The following is an 18,415-nucleotide window of genomic DNA, read 5'->3' on the forward strand; positions in this document are numbered from 1 at the left end:
CCGCTCGGACGACCAACAGAGATTTAAACAACAACCCCTGTTTCCAAATTTTCATCCTGTACAACCGCCCCCTTTTTTAGGCAGAGGAGGGCAAGGTATCCCATACTGGGGCCAACCATGGCTTCCACAATACCCACCCCCACGTCGTCGAACACGGGGACGAAGACGGCAGACACGTTGACAACAGATAATGAAGATATTGCCATTTTTAATCTGGCAAAAGTCACTCTGACAGCACAACAAGTGTCTATTCTCTCCAAAGGCCTTTCATTTGTGCCCTCTCGAACAACTGACCGGTTTCCTATGGAAACCGAAATTCGCGGTTTTTTCAGAACAATACGTCTGAAGGCCTTCTTTGATGACACTCCAGCTGAATCACAGGACACTGACTCAGGTCTACATATACCGTCTACATTTAGACCCCAAGACAATGAAACACCAAAAGAAATTATTACATTTGAAAAATGCATAATGAAGGAACTGGGCAAACTAAAAGGTGAAGAAAACTACTTCAATCACAATTTGTCAAAAGCCGAACAGAGGGCACTAATTGAGCTTTCCAAAAAGCCCAATATTGTGATAAAACCAGCCGATAAAGGCGGTGGCATTGTGATCATGTCCAATGATCAATATTGCACTATGGTTAATCAACTGCTTCAAGATCAGGAAAGCTATAAGAAAATAAAAAAAGACCCAGCGAGTGAAATCAAATCTGAAATAGCAAATATGGCACAACATGCATATGAGAGGAAATGGATCAGTGACAAAGAACAAACATTTCTAACTACTAGTCAAGGCCGGACTCCATCACTATACGCCTTACCCAAAATTCACAAAAATTCAGTTTCTCCACCAGGCAGGCCTATTGTGTCTGGGTGTGGCTCAGTTTTGGAACCAGTGTGCAAATTCATTGATGTCTTTTTGAAACCTTTAAGCACAAAAACGGCAACCTATCTGCGAGACACGACACACAGCATCCAAATTTTTGAAAAACTTTCCTTCAATCCTCAGACACAAAGACTTGTGACAATGGATATCAAATCATTGTACACAAGTATTCCTCAAGATCAGGCCATTGAATGTATACATCAAATACTTACTCATCATGATGAGCAAAACAGAGTACCTCACAATTTCATTGTGGAACTTATGACCTTAGCTTTATGCAAAAACTTTTTTTAATTTGACGGGCAATTTTATATACAAACTAAGGGAACAGCGATGGGCGCAATATTCACCCCCAGCCTAGCGATTTTGTTTATGTCCAATTTTGAATCTAACAACATCTTATGTGAAAAAAACCCTTACCAACATTGTATCTCACATTGGAAATGATACATTGATGATATCGTGTTAATTTGGAACGGCTCGGAAACTGAACTCAATCTCTTTCTAAGCTGGTTAAAAAACATTGATAACAACATCCAGTTTACCATGGAAAGCAGTAACCAGGAAATCTGTTTTCTTGATTTAAAAATTAGACACGAAGATGGCATTCTTAAATGCTGTTTGTATCGGAAGACTACTGCACGGAACACTCTTTTGCATTTTTCAAGTAACCATCCACGCCATCTGTGTTAAAATCTACCATATGGCCAGTTCCTCAAAGTAAGGAGGAACTGTACCAACCTTACAGATTTCAACCAACAATCTGAGGACCTCACCAACCGTTTGTTAAAAAGAGGCTAGCCGAAGAAACTGGTCTCAAATTCCAAGAAAAGGGCAAGATTCACAGACAGAGAAATCTTGCTATCACAAAACAACAATGCCCAGGAACACTCTGACTTCGAAAAAATGACCTGTGTAATTACACACAGCCCTCATACTTTTCGGATCAAAAAACTAATTTGCAAATATTGGCCTATTGTCAAATTGAGTTTACCTGATTCCCTATACCACAAATTGCTTTCAAAAGAGCAAAAAACATTTGTGACACCTTGGTACATTCAAAATTTAAAAAAGCAGCTCCAAAAACTGGACTCTGGGACCTCAGGACGACTGGGACCTCAGCGTGCCTGGTAATGTCTCTCCCTTTCCCTTGCAGGAGAAATGATGTGGTATTAGCGCCTCGAGTCCGGGTTCAGCGCTCCTGGAGAGTTGGTGGTTAGGTAAGTTTGCACAGAGGCTTTTGGTAAGTATACACCGCGTAGAGAGAGAGCGCAGTGAAATAAGTGTCTGCGTTATTGGAGCGAGCGCAATGAATAATGTCTCTTGTTTCTTACAGGGGTTTGTGCGCTCATGCAACTAATCTGGATTCCAGCATCGCTGGAAGATTCGGTGAGTGTGCGCAGTGTTACTGATGTGTGCGTGTTAACGCTGTTCTTCTTTGTTCTTACAGGTGCCGGTGTAGAAGTCCCCCCTTGACTGGAGATAGCTGTGGCGTGGAGTAAGAACCAGGTAAGCTGAAGCTGAATGATCCAGAGCGGGTAAGCAGAAGTAGGATGATCCAGAGCAGGTAAGTAGAAGCAGGATGATCTGGAGCAGGTAAGCAGAAGCAGGATGATCTGGAACAGGTAAGCAGAAACAGGATGATCTGGAGCAGGTAAGCAGAAGCAGGATGATCTGGAACAGGTAAGCAGAAACAGGATGATCTGGAGCAGGTAAGCAGATGCTGGCTGATCCAGAGCATGGCAAGTGTGTTGCTGATAGAGCTCAAAGTAAGCAGCACGAAGCACTGGAAGAATCTTGGGTGTGGCTTATATAGCCAGCCACACCCAAACACTAGAGAGCTCATAAGTTATCATGCACTTCCTGTTTGGCAACAGGAAGTGGTAAACAGGAAGTTACTACAAACACTAGGAAGGAATGAAAGGAGGGATTTGTTATGAGTTCTTTGTGTGCCTATGCCAGGCCTGCCAAGCCTCCACCCAGCTTGCCCCAACTACCTGCCTGATACCCATGACAGAGGGAGCGGGTATGATGCTGAGAGGGAGGAGGTTTGAGAGTCGTGGGGCTTAGACTAAGAAAGCCTGTCTTCTGGTTCTTTCCTTCCTGCTCCAGCACCACCTTAAAATAATGTACTTCATACTGATTTTTCTTAGATTGCCATGTAAATGTTCTGTTTGTACATTGCTTGTTTTCCATTACTCATTATTCATGTACTATTCAATTTCATTGTTCAGCGCTTTGGATGTAAGCATTGCTAAATAACAATAAATATATGGTGGTTAGCAAAGTGGTGGAAAGCCAATCACCTAGAGGAAGGATTGGTTCTCAGACGTGGACCCAAGATAATCAACTAGTTATGTGTGGGACGGAGGAGCTTTAGGAATTCACTGGAGACACAGAATTTGGCCACCTGAAAAAAAGGATGGATTTTAGGGATTTAGATGAATAGGGAGAACCTATGAGGAACAAACTGAGGAAAAGGCTGTACGCTTAATGAATCAAGCTGAGCTTCCAAAACACCCTATTCAACCAAGAAACTAGCCAAATGCCCCCACAAAATACCCTAATTTACACATGGGTAGCATAGATCAAGCTGAAGACTGGTTGTATTAATGACCCACAAAAACAATTGAATTAAGAAATAAAATACAAGAATAGATGCACATTCTTAACACAGGGAGTACATTATGTCACTTGTATGAAAAATGGATTTGGTGATTCACTCCCCCTGGGCTATAAAGCATGTCACTCAGGTGAACAACCAGTTCTGTGTCTTCGACCAAAGACATACAACATACCACCTGCACTACGGACAAGTTCTAGGGAATCAACCAGGGATGTAAAACAGGTCAACTGTAGCAAGGGGGGTTCCATGAGTTCACAGGGCTGGGGAACTGTTGCCCTTATGAAGGACGGGTTCAAGCAGGAAGGAGGAAGAGGAGTCTCTGCATTCTCTTCTGAGGCTGGGAACGTTGCCTATTAGAAGGATGGGTATTGAGGATTCACTCAGGGCAAATAGACCAGTCACATGCAGCAAAGCTTCTGATTACTAAGCCAACTAGATAACTTAGCGAGTTAAACGCTTGCCTCAGACATTTCTATTTATCCTAGAGAACACAGATGTAAAGCATGGCAAGTCCAACTCAGCCCTTTCCCAGTCTGAGGTCTATACATTGGGCCTCATTACACGGTAGGCGGTGGGCCAAGGTGCTAATAGCACCTTGGTCCATGCCGGTAAAATACCGGCAACGCCTTGGAGGAAAGGGGAATTACCGCCCTATTCCAAGGTTGGCGGGGCGGTAATTCCCCCTTCCCCCATTGCCCTTCCCCATTCCCATTTTTGCCCGATAGGGCATAATGGGAATGGGGAAGGTGCTAATTACGGTACCGCAAATTGCAATACCATAATTAGCACCTTGGTCCCTTTGCGGGTTGGTTTTTAACGCCTGCTAAAAAGCAGGCGTTAAAGTACCAACCCGCAAAGGGACCTCGTAGTAAGGCGGTAAGGGTTAACTGTCACAGGTACCATTACCGGTGACCGTTAACCCTTACCGCCTCCCGTGTAATGAGGCCCATTGACTACCATTACAGAGACTAATAACAGCACCTACTATCACAGGATGTAGAGGCTGGAGGAAACTGGTGCACTACTCTAAACAGTGATTTGAATCTTGGAGCAGAGTACCTCCCAAAACAGAATAGTGCTCTAGAATTAGCCCATAGTTGCATAGCCCCACCCATATCTCAGGTGGGATACGCCAGAGTGCTGTTATAAGGATTTAAATGCTCCCCTTCCAGGAGATGAAGGACTGAAGTGGTTAGCCGAGGGACTCAGAGCACCTCAGGTGCAGAATGAGCTCAGTGGATCGGAGCACATATACAAAGTCATTCACCTCAAATAGCAGGTGGGTTTTATAAGGTTGGAAAGGGGCAAATAATTTAACAAGGAAACAGAAAGCCCTATCTCTGAAAGTTGATCGGGTCAGAACTTCGCCCAGGAGCACTGGGTCTGTCAGCCTAATCTCTATGATTTAGGAAATTTGCACAAGCCTCAAGATCCATAGAAACATCACCCTTAATTAAGACTGTAAGCACTTAGGGCAACAGCACAGGGATGCGTGACAAATCCCTTGATGTCGTCACCTCTCCCCCAGACACTTCTGATGGGGCCAAAGAGGTGAGGCAGCTACCCGATAGTCCCCCTGGGGGTGGAACTGTAAGGACCGATGGGGGGGTCTGTACTTCCGCTCTCTATATGGTAGAGGGGAGGCACAGAGGACCCCAGCCAAGATTCTCAATTATGGTAGCTATGGACGAGCAATCAAGGCCTAGCTTCTCAGGAGGTGATGCAGGCTGGTTCTTAAGTACAGTGTATCCCCAAGCCCCCACAAAGGAATGTCCACACACTGTATTACTGAAAACACAGTCTTTATATAATTAATATTCAAGGGTTATGTACACTTATCACAACAACGCACTTTGTGCTCAGGAAAACCAATAATGATAAATATCTACAATTCTAAAGTGGTACCACTAATATTAGACCTCATAACAGTGCATTCACAATACTGTAGAAATGGCACGCAGATCAATAAGAAGGAAACCAGCAATAGAGAGAGGAGAGATAACAGATGGTTGAAACAATAGGCAGAAGACTGGCCCTCGCTACTGGACACAGTTCTGTGTGGAAATCCCCCCACCTGGGCAACCTGTAAAATAAAGAGATATAACACAAGCCCAGTCCATATATTGTTCAATAGTCTTATTCTCTCCTACAATGTTTTTACCCTCCCAATGTACCTGGTGGAGTCGAGTTCTTCGAAGAGGCGTCGACAGATCCTTCTTGAATGACCCCCTTTAAAGCAGGAGTCACGGATCTTCGAGAGGCGTCGAGAAGCGTCGAGGAACTCGGTGTTCGGTGTCGGGGAATCGACGGCCCTTCTTGAATGCCTTCCCTTTCAAGCGGGAGACACGGGGCGTCGAACGTCCGACAACAAACAGGGTAGAACGGCGTCGATGAGGCGGCAGGCTTCGATCCGAGCGGTGCTCGTCGGCGTCGAGACGTCGGCGTCCTGCGAGGAAGGGGCGTGCGGGGCACCTCGGCGACACTAGTTCTGGACCGCAAAGATTGTGAATGACGGTGGCCCAGCAAGGGCGTCGAGTCGCTCGAGTCTTTGGGGTCGTGAGGTGGCGGGAAACCCACCGGCGGATTCTCCTCGGCGCGTTGGTCGTCCTCGACTTTCTCCGGCAGGATAAAGCGGTCGACGGTGCGGACGAGGGAGTCCTTCGATTCGAATGTTCTTAGGCAAAGGAGCGGACGGCTCCGGTCGTCGGCGGCACGGCGTCAAGGGGTTCCCACGGCTGGGCAACACAACTTCGACGGGCCTCCAGCGGTTACACAAACCTGCGAACCCTGGTCGACGGCAATGGACTGCGACGATGTCCGGGTGCTTCACTTCGATCTCCTCGGCGGTCCCGTCTCGGGTCGGCAGCCTTTCGAGGGTCTGACTTCCAGGGCGCTTCGGCGAAGATGTAGCGGTGCTCGATGGTCCCTCGGAGCACGGGAAGAGGGCGCCTTACCAGGTCCTCTCTCGGGTCAGTCCTCGACGAGCACGGCAGCCTTCGGATCGGTCGAAGCAAATGCAGCAGCAAGTCTTCTTCTTCCAGCTGGGCGTCGAGGATCAGCAGTTCCAGTTACTCGTAGAGTGGAGACTCAGCTCCAGGATGCTTCTGAACGTGCTTGAACGTTCCTGAACCATTTCCAGTGGTGAGAGGTCCCCAGATATACTATTCTGTCTCTCATCCACACTGCTGGCACACACACAGCAGCCAATCACACAGAAGGGCATTCATGCAGTCAGTCAGCCAATCAGGCACACAGTGCATTCAGGCCACACTCCTCCCTTTCAGACACTCACAACAAGGAATGTGGATTGGGACAAGTACCCAGCCATTCAACACTACACACTGCATTCAGGCCAGTTTCGGGCAGGGCTGTCTCAGTCTTTGTCTCACATGCCAGAAACCAGACAACCACAACAAGGAGTGTATATTGGTCACCCACTCCATTCACCCAGGTCCCACCCACAGGAGGTACCCACAACATACAGTGAATGGGAAGGCTCCAGTCAGTCTAGCTGGGCCTTCACAACAACACCATATATGGAACTTCCACCCAACAGCCAGTCAGGGGGAAGGGACAGAGTCAGGGCTTCCCAGGACTTTGGGAAAACAAGGTAAGAGGCAATAGAAAGCAAGAGGCCACATGGGCCATCTTGTTTTCCATCAGGAATCAACTGATTCCAATGGCAGGGCCTGGGTATCCCAAAATGGAGGACACCCAGAGCACCTGTCAATTTCAGCATGGAGCTGCCACCAGCCCATACCCTGCTCTGTGGGCTACCCACAGGTGCCCAAAAACATACACTAGGGGCACAGGGTTGTACCCCTACCCATGGGTGCCATAAGGGTATCCCATGGGTCTGTTCACCAAACCAAAAGAGAGCTGCACTGCCAGGAGTCCCACATGGACTCCTGGGCAGAAAACACGACAGAACACACGATAAAAAAACAGTAAAGGACAAGGATTCAGAGGCCCTGTCCCTCTGATGCATTTCCAGCATCACAGTCGCCCCCCCCAGACTGAGGTGGAGGGTGCCTAATCTCCCACGGGATAGACACCCTCATCCAGACGGTCAACATACCTTCTGGAAAGGCCATCTGCATTATCGTGACTCTTCCCTGGTCTGTGCTCTATGGTGAAGTCTAGCCCTTGCAGGCTAATGGACCACCTGAGCAATTTCGGATTCTCACCCTTCATCTGCATAAGCCACTTCAGGGGCTTATGATCTGTTTGGACCTTGAAGGTGGACCCCGTAAGGTAGGGCCTAAAACGCCTAAGGCTCCAAACTATGCTAAAACACTCCTTTTCAACAGTAGCCCACTTAAGTTCCCTACCCTTGAGTTGTCTACTGATGAATATGATAGGATGTTCTCTCCCTTTGTCATCTAACTGGGACAAGACAGCTCCAATTCCGGTGTCGCAGGCATCCGTCTGGACGATAAAGGGTCGGCTGTAGTCAGGCGCACACAACACAGGTGCCCTACACAGACTTTCTTTCAAGCCCTCAAAGGCCCTCTGACAGTCTTCGGTCCAATTAACCTTCCTAGGCTGTTTGGGCGAAGTTAGAGCTGTCAGGGGTGCAGCTATGGTTCCATAGTCTGCCATGAAATTGCGATAGTACCCAGTGAGGCCCAAAAAGGCTCTCACCTGGGTTTGAGTAGTGGGAGTCTCCCAGTTCTGTACGTCCTGTACCTTACTGGAGAGAGGTTGGATTTGACCCCCTCCTACCTCATGACCAAGCTAGGTAACTTTCCCCTGTGCTATCTGGCACTTGGTGGCCTTGATAGTGAGGTTAGCCCTTTTCAAGGCCTGCAACACCTTATCCAGATGTGTCAAATGCTCTTCCCAGGTGGAACTGTAGACGGCAATGTCGTCTAAGTAAGCCACACAAAAGGCTTCCAGCCCACTGAGCGCATGGTTGACCAATCTCTGGAAGGTGGCAGGGGCATTCTTCAACCCAAAAGGCATGACCCTAAACTGGTAGAGTCCCTCAGGTGTTGAGAAAGCCGTCTTTTCCTTGGCATGGTCCGTCAGAGCTATTTGCCAATAGCCTGAGGTAAGGTCAAAGGTGCTCACAAATTTGGCAGCACCTATGGTGTCCACGAGCTCATCAGCCCTGGGCAATGGGTGCGCGTCAGTTTTGGTGACGGCATTGACTCCTCGGTAGTCCACACAGAACCTCCAATCCTTGGTACCCGCCAGAGAACTTGCCTTGGGGACAAGGACCACTGGACTGGACCAGGGACTGGTTGAGGGTTCAATAACACCCAGATCCAACATCTTGGCGACCTCAGCATGGATGTGGTTCTTGACGGTATCTGACATACGGTAGCACCTGCTTTTGACAGGCACACTGTCACCAGTGTCGATTTCGTGCTTACACCACGGTGTAAGGCCCGGTGTCAGTGAAAACAGAGAGGCATACTGCTGGAGCAAAGCCCTGCAGGCCCTCTGCTGCTCTGTTGTCAAATCTGGAGAGAGACGCACTCCCTCCACTGAGCCATCCTGAGGGTTGCTATGCAGCAAATCAGGAAGGGGCTCACTCTCATCCTCTTCTTGCCCTGAAGCTAGCAAGAGACATGAGACCTCTGCTCGCCGGTGGAAAGGCTTGAGCCTGTTGACATGGAATACCTGAGGGGCTACCCCAGAGGCACCCATGTCAACCAGATAATTGACTTCGCCCATCTTGGAAATTATCCGGAAGGGTCCAGTCCATTTATCGGCCAAAGCTCTAGGCTTTGTAGGCTCCATCACAAGGATTTCCTGCCCCGGAGTCCAATCCACTTGCGAAGCTTTAAGGTCATGCCAGTACTTATTCAATTCCTGGCTGGCCTTGAGATTTGCTGTTGCCTGACCCATCATTTGTGTCATCCTCCGCCTGAGGCCTAACACATAGTCCCCCACTTGCTTGGCGGGACCGGGAGGGGTGGCTTCCAAGCCTTCTCTGATCAAGGCGAGGGGCCCCCTTTTTATTTATTTATTTTATTCTATTTTATTCAGATTTATAGAGCGCACGTCAGCCCGGAGACATCCCCTCACGGGATGTCCAAAGAGTAACTCAAAGGGGCTGAAACCAACACCCTCTTGAGGTACCTCTCTGTAAGCAAACAGCAGGCATGGCAGGAGGAGATCCCATTTCCTCCTTAGGGGCTCTTCCAAAGCACCTAGCATGCCCTTGAGAGTTTTGTTAAATCTCTCAACCAGACCATTGGTCTGGGGGTGGTAAGAGGTGGAGAACTTGTAGGTTACCCCGCACTCTTTCCACATGGTCTTCATGTAACTAGACATGAAGTTGGATCCTCTGTCAGAGACAACCTCCTTGGGGAATCCAACACGGGTAAAAATGCCCAGGAGAGCCCTGGCAACCACCTTGGCAGTAATAGTCCGAAGGGGTATAGCCTCAGGGTACCTGGTGGCATGATCAACCAAGACCAGGAGGAACCGATGTCCACCGGAAGTGGGAGGGTCCAGGGGACCGACAATGTCGATGCCCACCCTCTCGAACGGTGTGCCAACCACTGGCAATGGCTGCAGTGGGGCAATGACCCTGCCTCCAGTCTTGCCAGACAACTGACAAGTTGGGCAGGTCCTGCAGTGGGACTCCACTTCTACTCCCATCCGGGGCCAGTAGAAGTGGGCAGAGAGCCGCTGCTTAGTCTTCTTGGTACCGAAATGACCAGCCAAGGGCACCTCATGCGCCAACTGCAGCAGGAAGGGCCTGTAAACCTGGGGTACCACCAACCTCTTGAGGGCACCAGGTTCAGGCTTAGTGGGCTCACTAACAAGGAGCTCACCCTCCCAATAAATCTTGAAGGTCCTAGGCACTTCACCTTGTGCCTGGGACAGGGCCTGTTTCCTCAGACCCTCGAGAGAGTGGCACTCTCTCTGTCCCTTACAGAAGTCTGCCCGGGAGGGTCCCCCTTCAGCTAACAAGCATTGAAGGTCGGGATGATCCTCCGGGTTGAGAACCTCTCCCACAGGAGAGTCTTCTGCCTCTTCTCCCAAAGGAGTTGAGTTTGGGTTTTCCACGGGACCCAGCCCGTCCGGAGCATGGATCCCAATGGGTGCAGCAGGAAGAGAAGGTGCTCCCTCCACAGAGGTGGCCTTCTTGGTCTTCCGCCTTCTTCTTGCCTTAGGCCTCACCTTTGGCTCGGGTACCTGACTCACAGCCAGACCCGGTGTCACCTGTGACCTAGTGACCGCAGCCGCAGTCATGGGAAGACCATCCGAGATCAACCCCAACTCTACTAGATCATTTCCTAACAGAATGTTAGCAGGGACATTGTCCTGAACCAGGACAGGAAGCTTTGCTGTCTTGTCTCCAATCATGAGTGTGACTAAGGCTACAGGCGATAATTTGGGAGGCCCACCAGCTAACCTGGTGGTTCTCAGAGGAGCACTTGCATAGTCCTCTGGCTTGAGCAGGGTCCTGTCCACCACTGTCATGCTTGCCCCAGTGTCTCTCAAGCCAGTAGAAGGCTGGCCATTCAAGAGGACACTTCTCAAAAACCTACGGGTGTTCTGCGGGATAGTCGCCAGTACTTCTGCATACTGGTCCCAGGCCCCAAGGGACACTAAGGAAATCTCTACAGGAGCACCAAAGGTGATTCCTGTAGAGGAGGGGGGGACAGTGGCCTCCACCTCAGGCATGGGGTAAGGGTAGCTCAGGCTGACAGCCTGTACTCCAAGTGCCTTACCTTTACACTTGGAGTCACCCCTTTTGTGATCCAGGGCCCCACAGTCCCTACAAGTGCCAGGAGTGCGGGGTACGGGACTGGAACCACTGGGAGCCTGCTTTGCAGCAGGTGGACCACTACTCTTATTCCCACCCACAGATGACTTATCCCCACTAGGTTTTTGGGTCTTAGGAGAGGAAGGTTTTGGTTTACCCGACTGTGATTGCTTTTGGGACTCCTCAGCTTTCTGAGAGGTCCCCTTTTCTTTGTCCTTGTCCTTCCCACTGGAGTCCTTAGGGGACACCCGGTGGGAGACCCACTTGTCAGCCAACCTAGCCAGCTTAAAGGGGTCCAAAATGTTCTGGTCAGCCACATACTGACGCAGCTCTGGTGAACAGGCTTCAGAAAAATGCTCAAAAAACAACAGGTGGGATAATTCAGCAAAAGTTTTCACCTTGTAACCATCAATCCACCCCATCATGTTCATGTGTGCAGCACTCACCCAGTCAACCCAAGACATATTCTCTCTTTTCTTAAAATCCCTGAACCTTTTAAGATATTGGATAGGTGTCTTGCCAAACTTGGCAATTAAAGCAGACTTCATACACTCATACTGACCCCTTTCTTCCACACTCAGCTTCAGAATACAGTCATATCCAGATTGAGGCACTCTGCTTAACAAACACTTAGCCCAATCTCTTTTATCCACATCATGAATTGCACAAGCCATTTCAAACGCTTCAATCCATTGGAGGATATCTGAACCCTCCAAAAACACACCAACCAAGTCTTTCATAAACTTGGTGGCTGGGGACCTGACACTCTCACTGGTTTTAGCTGAAGTCTCCACTCTAGCTTTCTCTAGCTGGATTCTCTGACATTCAGTGTCCTTGTCTTTGAGCGCAAGATCCCTATTCTTGAGTTCCACTTGCTGTGCCAGCTCCTCTTTCTTAAGCTCAGCTTCTATTTCCAACTTGCGATATTCAAAGGCCAATTTCATCCTTAATAACTCAAGTTCCATGGAATTGCTGGGGTTTGGAACAGAGGCAGCAGGAATGGTGGCATTCCCAGAAACAGATTCAGCGACAACCCCAGGGGCAGAGTCCTCACTGGTTGCATCTCCCCTTTCATCAAGTGTTTCACCATCAGTCTGGTAGTCCACCAGGGCAGCTATCAGCTCAGCCCTAGACTTATCCACAAAGTCTAACTCCCTGGCTTCACAAGCACTCTGGAGAGCCTCTAAGCTCATCCTAGTCAATTTACCATTCGCAATGGGCTCCATTGCTTGTAATGCAGTTATTTGTAACACACCCAAACCTTAATCTAATAAAGTGCGGATATTTTGTAAGTGGCACGGTTATACACTGAGTCTTAAAACCATAAGCATCCCACCGCTGCCACCAGCTTGTAAGGACCGATGGGGGGGTCTGTACTTCCGCTCTCTATATGGTAGAGGGGAGGCACAGAGGACCCCAGCCAAGATTCTCAATTATGGTAGCTATGGACGAGCAATCAAGGCCTAGCTTCTCAGGAGGTGATGCAGGCTGGTTCTTAAGTACAGTGTATCCCCAAGCCCCCACAAAGGAATGTCCACACACTGTATTACTGAAAACACAGTCTTTATATAATTAATATTCAAGGGTTATGTACACTTATCACAACAACGCACTTTGTGCTCAGGAAAACCAATAATGATAAATATCTACAATTCTAAAGTGGTACCACTAATATTAGACCTCATAACAGTGTATTCACAATACTGTAGAAATGGCACGCAGATCAATAAGAAGGAAACCAGCAATAGAGAGAGGAGAGATAACAGATGGTTGAAACAATAGGCAGAAGACTGGCCCTCGCTACTGGACACAGTTCTGTGTGGAAATCCCCCCACCTGGGCAACCTGTAAAATAAAGAGATATAACACAAGCCCAGTCCATATATTGTTCAATAGTCTTATTCTCTCCTACAATGTTTTTACCCCCCCAATGTACCTGGTGGAGTCGAGTTCTTCGAAGAGGCGTCGACAGATCCTTCTTGAATGACCCCCTTTAAAGCAGGAGTCACGGATCGTCGAGAGGCGTCGAGAAGCGTCGAGGAACTCGGTGTTCGGTGTCGGGGAATCGACGGCCCTTCTTGAATGCCTTCCCTTTCAAGCGGGAGACACGGGGCGTAGAACGTCCGACAACAAACAGGGTAGAACGGCGTCGATGAGGCGGCAGGCTTCGATCCGAGCGGTGCTCGTCGGCGTTGAGACGTCGGCGTCCTGCGAGGAAGAGGCGTGCGGGGCACCTCGGCGACACTAGTTCTGGACCGCAAAGATTGTGAATGACGGTGGCCCAGCAAGGGCGTCGAGTCGCTCGAGTCTTTGGGGTCGTGAGGTGGCGGGAAACCCACCGGCGGATTCTCCTCGGCGCGTTGGTCGTCCTCGACTTTCTCCGGCAGGATAAAGCGGTCGACGGTGCGGACGAGGGAGTCCTTCGATTCGAATGTTCTTAGGCAAAGGAGCGGACGGCTCCGGTCGTCGGCGGCACGGCGTCAAGGGGTTCCCACGGCTGGGCAACACAACTTCGACGGGCCTCCAGCGGTTACACAAACCTGCGAACCCTGGTCGACGGCAATGGACTGCGACGGCGTCGATGTCCGGGTGCTTCACTTCGATCTCCTCGGCGGTCCCGTCTCGGGTCGGCAGCCTTTCGAGGGTCTGACTTCCAGGGCGCTTCGGCGAAGATGTAGCGGTGCTCGATGGTCCCTCGGAGCATGGGAAGAGGGCACCTTACCAGGTCCTCTCTCGGGTCAGTCCTCGACGAGCACGGCAGCCTTCGGATCGGTCGAAGCAAATGCAGCAGCAAGTCTTCTTCTTCCAGCTGGGCGTCGAGGATCAGCAGTTCCAGTTACTCGTAGAGTGGAGACTCAGCTCCAGGATGCTTCTGAACGTGCTTGAACGTTCCTGAACCATTTCCAGTGGTGAGAGGTCCCCAGATATACTATTCTGTCTCTCATCCACACTGCTGGTACACACACAGCAGCCAATCACACAGAAGGGCATTCATGCAGTCAGTCAGCCAATCAGGCACACAGTGCATTCAGGCCACACTCCTCCCTTTCAGACACTCACAACAAGGAATGTGGATTGGGACAAGTACCCAGCCATTCAACACTACACACTGCATTCAGGCCAGTTTCGGGCAGGGCTGTCTCAGTCTTTGTCTCACATGCCAGAAACCAGACAACCACAACAAGGAGTGTATATTGGTCACCCACTCCATTCACCCAGGTCCCACCCACAGGAGGTACCCACAACATACAGTGAATGGGAAGGCTCCAGTCAGTCTAGCTGGGCCTTCACAACAACACCATATATGGAACTTCCACCCAACAGCCAGTCAGGGGAAAGGGACAGAGTCAGGGCTTCCCAGGACTTTGGGAAAACAAGGTAAGAGGCAATAGAAAGCAAGAGGCCACAGGGGCCATCTTGTTTTCCATCAGGAATCAACTGATTCCAATGGCAGGGCCTGGGTATCCCGAAATGGAGGACACCCAGAGCACCTGTCAATTTCAGCATGGAGCTGCCACCAGCCCATACCCTGCTCTGTGGGCTACCCACAGGTGCCCAAAAACATACACTAGGGGCACAGGGTTGTACCCCTACCCATGGGTGCCATAAGGGTATCCCATGGGTCTGTTCACCAAACCAAAAGAGAGCTGCACTGCCAGGAGTCCCACATGGACTCCTGGGCAGAAAACACGACAGAACACACGATAAAAAAACAGTAAAGGACAAGGATTCAGAGGCCCTGTCCCTCTGATGCATTTCCAGCATCACAGGAACCCAGCAGGAAGATCCCATGGGAGGGGGCCCCCATGGTAAGAAAGGCTATCAAGGGAGAACACAGTATGGCAACCATCATTCTACCCTACATGATCCACCACACAACAGGAATGGGGCCCAAGCACCTCTTCTTTCTTCTGTTACTTACTTTATGCATAGTAGCCCTGTCAGATAGATAGCACTGTAACGAAGAAGAGTGAGCAAAGTACGGGAGTAGATAGCTCTGAGTATTGACACAAAGAAGAGAAACATACTAGCTATCCGAGATTCATGAGCTGACTTACTGTAAAAACTGACAAAGGACTTTCCTCAGAGTCAGTCCTGCCCCAGAGGAGAATCGAGCTGGCATGAGAAGCCGCACAGAGAGGACGTGCTGTAGACCCGGACAAGGAAGTTGTCATCCAAAAAAGGATGAGAACAGCCTAAACTCACCTCTAAGCTGGGAAACCTGATGTCCGGTGGCAGGAAGGAAGCCAAAAAAGTGGTCCAGATGAGACCCAATGTGCGGGAGAAACCAGCAAAGCTGCCAAAAGCCAAGAGAAGACTGCGAGAGCCAAGGGGAAGCCAGCAAAACTTGCTGGTGATGCCGAGGGCCGGAACTCTCTTGAACCACGTTAGAAGGTACGCGGAGGGGGACTGGGAAGGTGCTGGGAACCACTAGAGGCTGTGGGTGGGAGGAAGTGCAGAACCATCTTCCTCATCCCAGTGGGAACGAGCAGAGAACCAAAACAGCTACACCCTGGGTGAGAGAACACCCCAAAGAAACCAGGAGAGAGATAAGGGTCTGGGACCAACATTCTCAGAGAATTGGAGACTTGTACATGTGAGACACTGCATGGCAGGATAGTGAACTAGGCCTGATTAAGAGACACTGTAAACCTGAGAAGGTGGAGTGGGACCCACATAAGGAGAACAGAAGAACAAGGGGAAGGAGAGATATCCTTTAGTAAAAGTCAAAAGAAGAGCAGAGGAAGAAAGATATAGCTTCTGGTAAAAATCAAGACATCATTAAGATTATTGAAGGAGAACCTAAGAACGGCCTGGAGAAGGGAGGAATTTCGCCCACCATTGTTGAACTGTAAAGAATCACCCTTAGTTTTATTTGAGACACAGAAGCCCCTCTTAGTTATAGGGACAGATAGAGTTATTTCCTTTTTTTTCAGTTAACTAATTGTTTATGCCAGCAAGCATGCCATCTTTGTGTCCGGCGTCTACTTCTGCACCCTTACAGATGTCTAATTCAACACATCACCATTCGAAAGGTTCAAGACAGGAAATGATCAGTCAATTGCTTCTTGGTCTTTTTATGAAGGCCTCTCATTGAGGTTGTTGAGTTTACCTGATCATCCATTCTGTGGCCTCTCTATAAAGACGTTTACTCTCTATTTGATCACAGATGCTAGACCAATGCAATGTCTGGTCTAACGCTCCTCTAGACATGTGGTCTTCTGCATTCATGCCCATTCAGTCCTCGTCCTCTCTCTGGAGCGATATCCAAAGGTGATGTGTGTACTCTATTTCTTCATAACTCCCCTTGTATCAATCCATGCTCCATGAGTGTGACACCTCCCTATACATTTACTGCAACTCTGAAATGTTGTCAAGGACTAGAACTGCCAGTAAAATAATGCTGACCCCCATTACAGCAGGGGACGCCAAGGAAGCCAGCAGCCAACAGACACCAACAAAAACCGTGAGTGTGGCATGGGTGGGGAGTACAGCAATCACTCTATTCCAGAAAACCCCTGCCACTCTATCTTACCTACCAGTAACATAGAGTGCCATAATACTAGCATGTCCACACTTAGATAGAATTGTGAATGTTAGCATGTCCACACTTAGATAGAATTGTGAATGTTAGCATGTCCACACTTAGATAGAATTGTGAATGTTAGCATGTCCACACTTAGATAGAATTGTGAATGTTGGCATGTCCACACTTAGATAGATTTATGAAGATTGGCCTGCGTCGCATCTAGATGGAATTGTGATTGTTAGCATGTCCACACTTGGATAGAGTTGTGAATGTTAGCATGTCCACACTTAGATAGAATTTTGAATGTTAGCATGTCCACACTTAGATAGAATTGTGAATGTTAGCATGTCCACACTTAGATAGAATTGTGAATGTTAGCATGTCCACACTTAGATAGAATTGTGAATGTTGGCATGTCCACACTTAGATAGATTTATGAAGATTGGCCTGCGTCGCATCTAGATGGAATTGTGATTGTTAGCATGTCCACACTTGGATAGAGTTGTGAATGTTAGCATGTCCACACTTAGATAGAATTTTGAATGTTAGCATGTCCACACTTAGATAGAATTGTGAATGTTAACATGTCCACACTTAGATAGAGTTGTGAATGTTAGCATGTCCACGCTTGGATAGAATTGTGAATGTTAACATGTCCACACTTAGATAGAATTTTGAATGTTAGCATGTCCACACTTAGATAGAATTGTGAATGTTAGCATGTCCACACTTAGATAGAATTGTGAATGTTGGCATGTCCACACTTGGACAGAATTGTGAACATTGGCCTGCGTCGCATCTAGATGGAATTGTGATTGTTAACATGTCCACACTTGGATAGAATTGTGAATGTTAGCATGTCCACACTTAGATAGAATTGTGAATGTTGGCATGTCCACACTTAGATAGAATTATGAAGATTGGCCTGCGTCGCATCTAGATGGAATTGTGATTGTTAGCATGTCCACACTTGGATAGAGTTGTGAATGTTAGCATGTCCACGCTTGGATAGAATTGTGAATGTTAACATGTCCACACTTAGATAGAATTTTGAATGTTAGCATGTCCACACTTAGATAGAATTGTGAATGTTAACATGTCCACACTTAGATAGAATTGTGAATGTTAGCATGTCCACGCTTGGATAGAATTGTGAACATTGGCCTGCGTCGCATCTAGATGGAATTGTGATTGTTAACATGTCCACACTTAGATAGAATTGTGAATGTTAGCATGTCCACACTTAGATAGAATTGTGAATGTTAACATGTCCACACTTAGATAGAATTGTGAATGTTAGCATGTCCACACTTAGATAGAATTGTGAAAATTGGCCTGCATTGCATCTAGATGGAATTGTGATTGTTAGCATACGCCACACTTAGATGGAATCTCAGAATGTGACTGTTAGTATATATGATTCTCAGCACGCACCACACTTAGAATTCTTAACCTAGCTTGTGTTGCATCTGGATAGAAATGTGACTGTTAGCATGTGCCACACTTAGAATTCTTAACCTAACTTGCGTCACATCTAGATAGAAGAGTGACTGTTAGCATGTGCCACACTTAGAATTATGAACCTAGCTCGTGTCAAATCTGATAGAAAGATTACTGTCAGCAGGTGCCGCACCTAGATGGAA

This window comes from Ambystoma mexicanum, chromosome 10 (genome assembly GCF_040938575.1).
Source record: "Ambystoma mexicanum isolate Mex_15411 chromosome 10, UKY_AmexF1_1, whole genome shotgun sequence".
Taxonomy (NCBI): Eukaryota; Metazoa; Chordata; class Amphibia; order Caudata; family Ambystomatidae; genus Ambystoma; species Ambystoma mexicanum.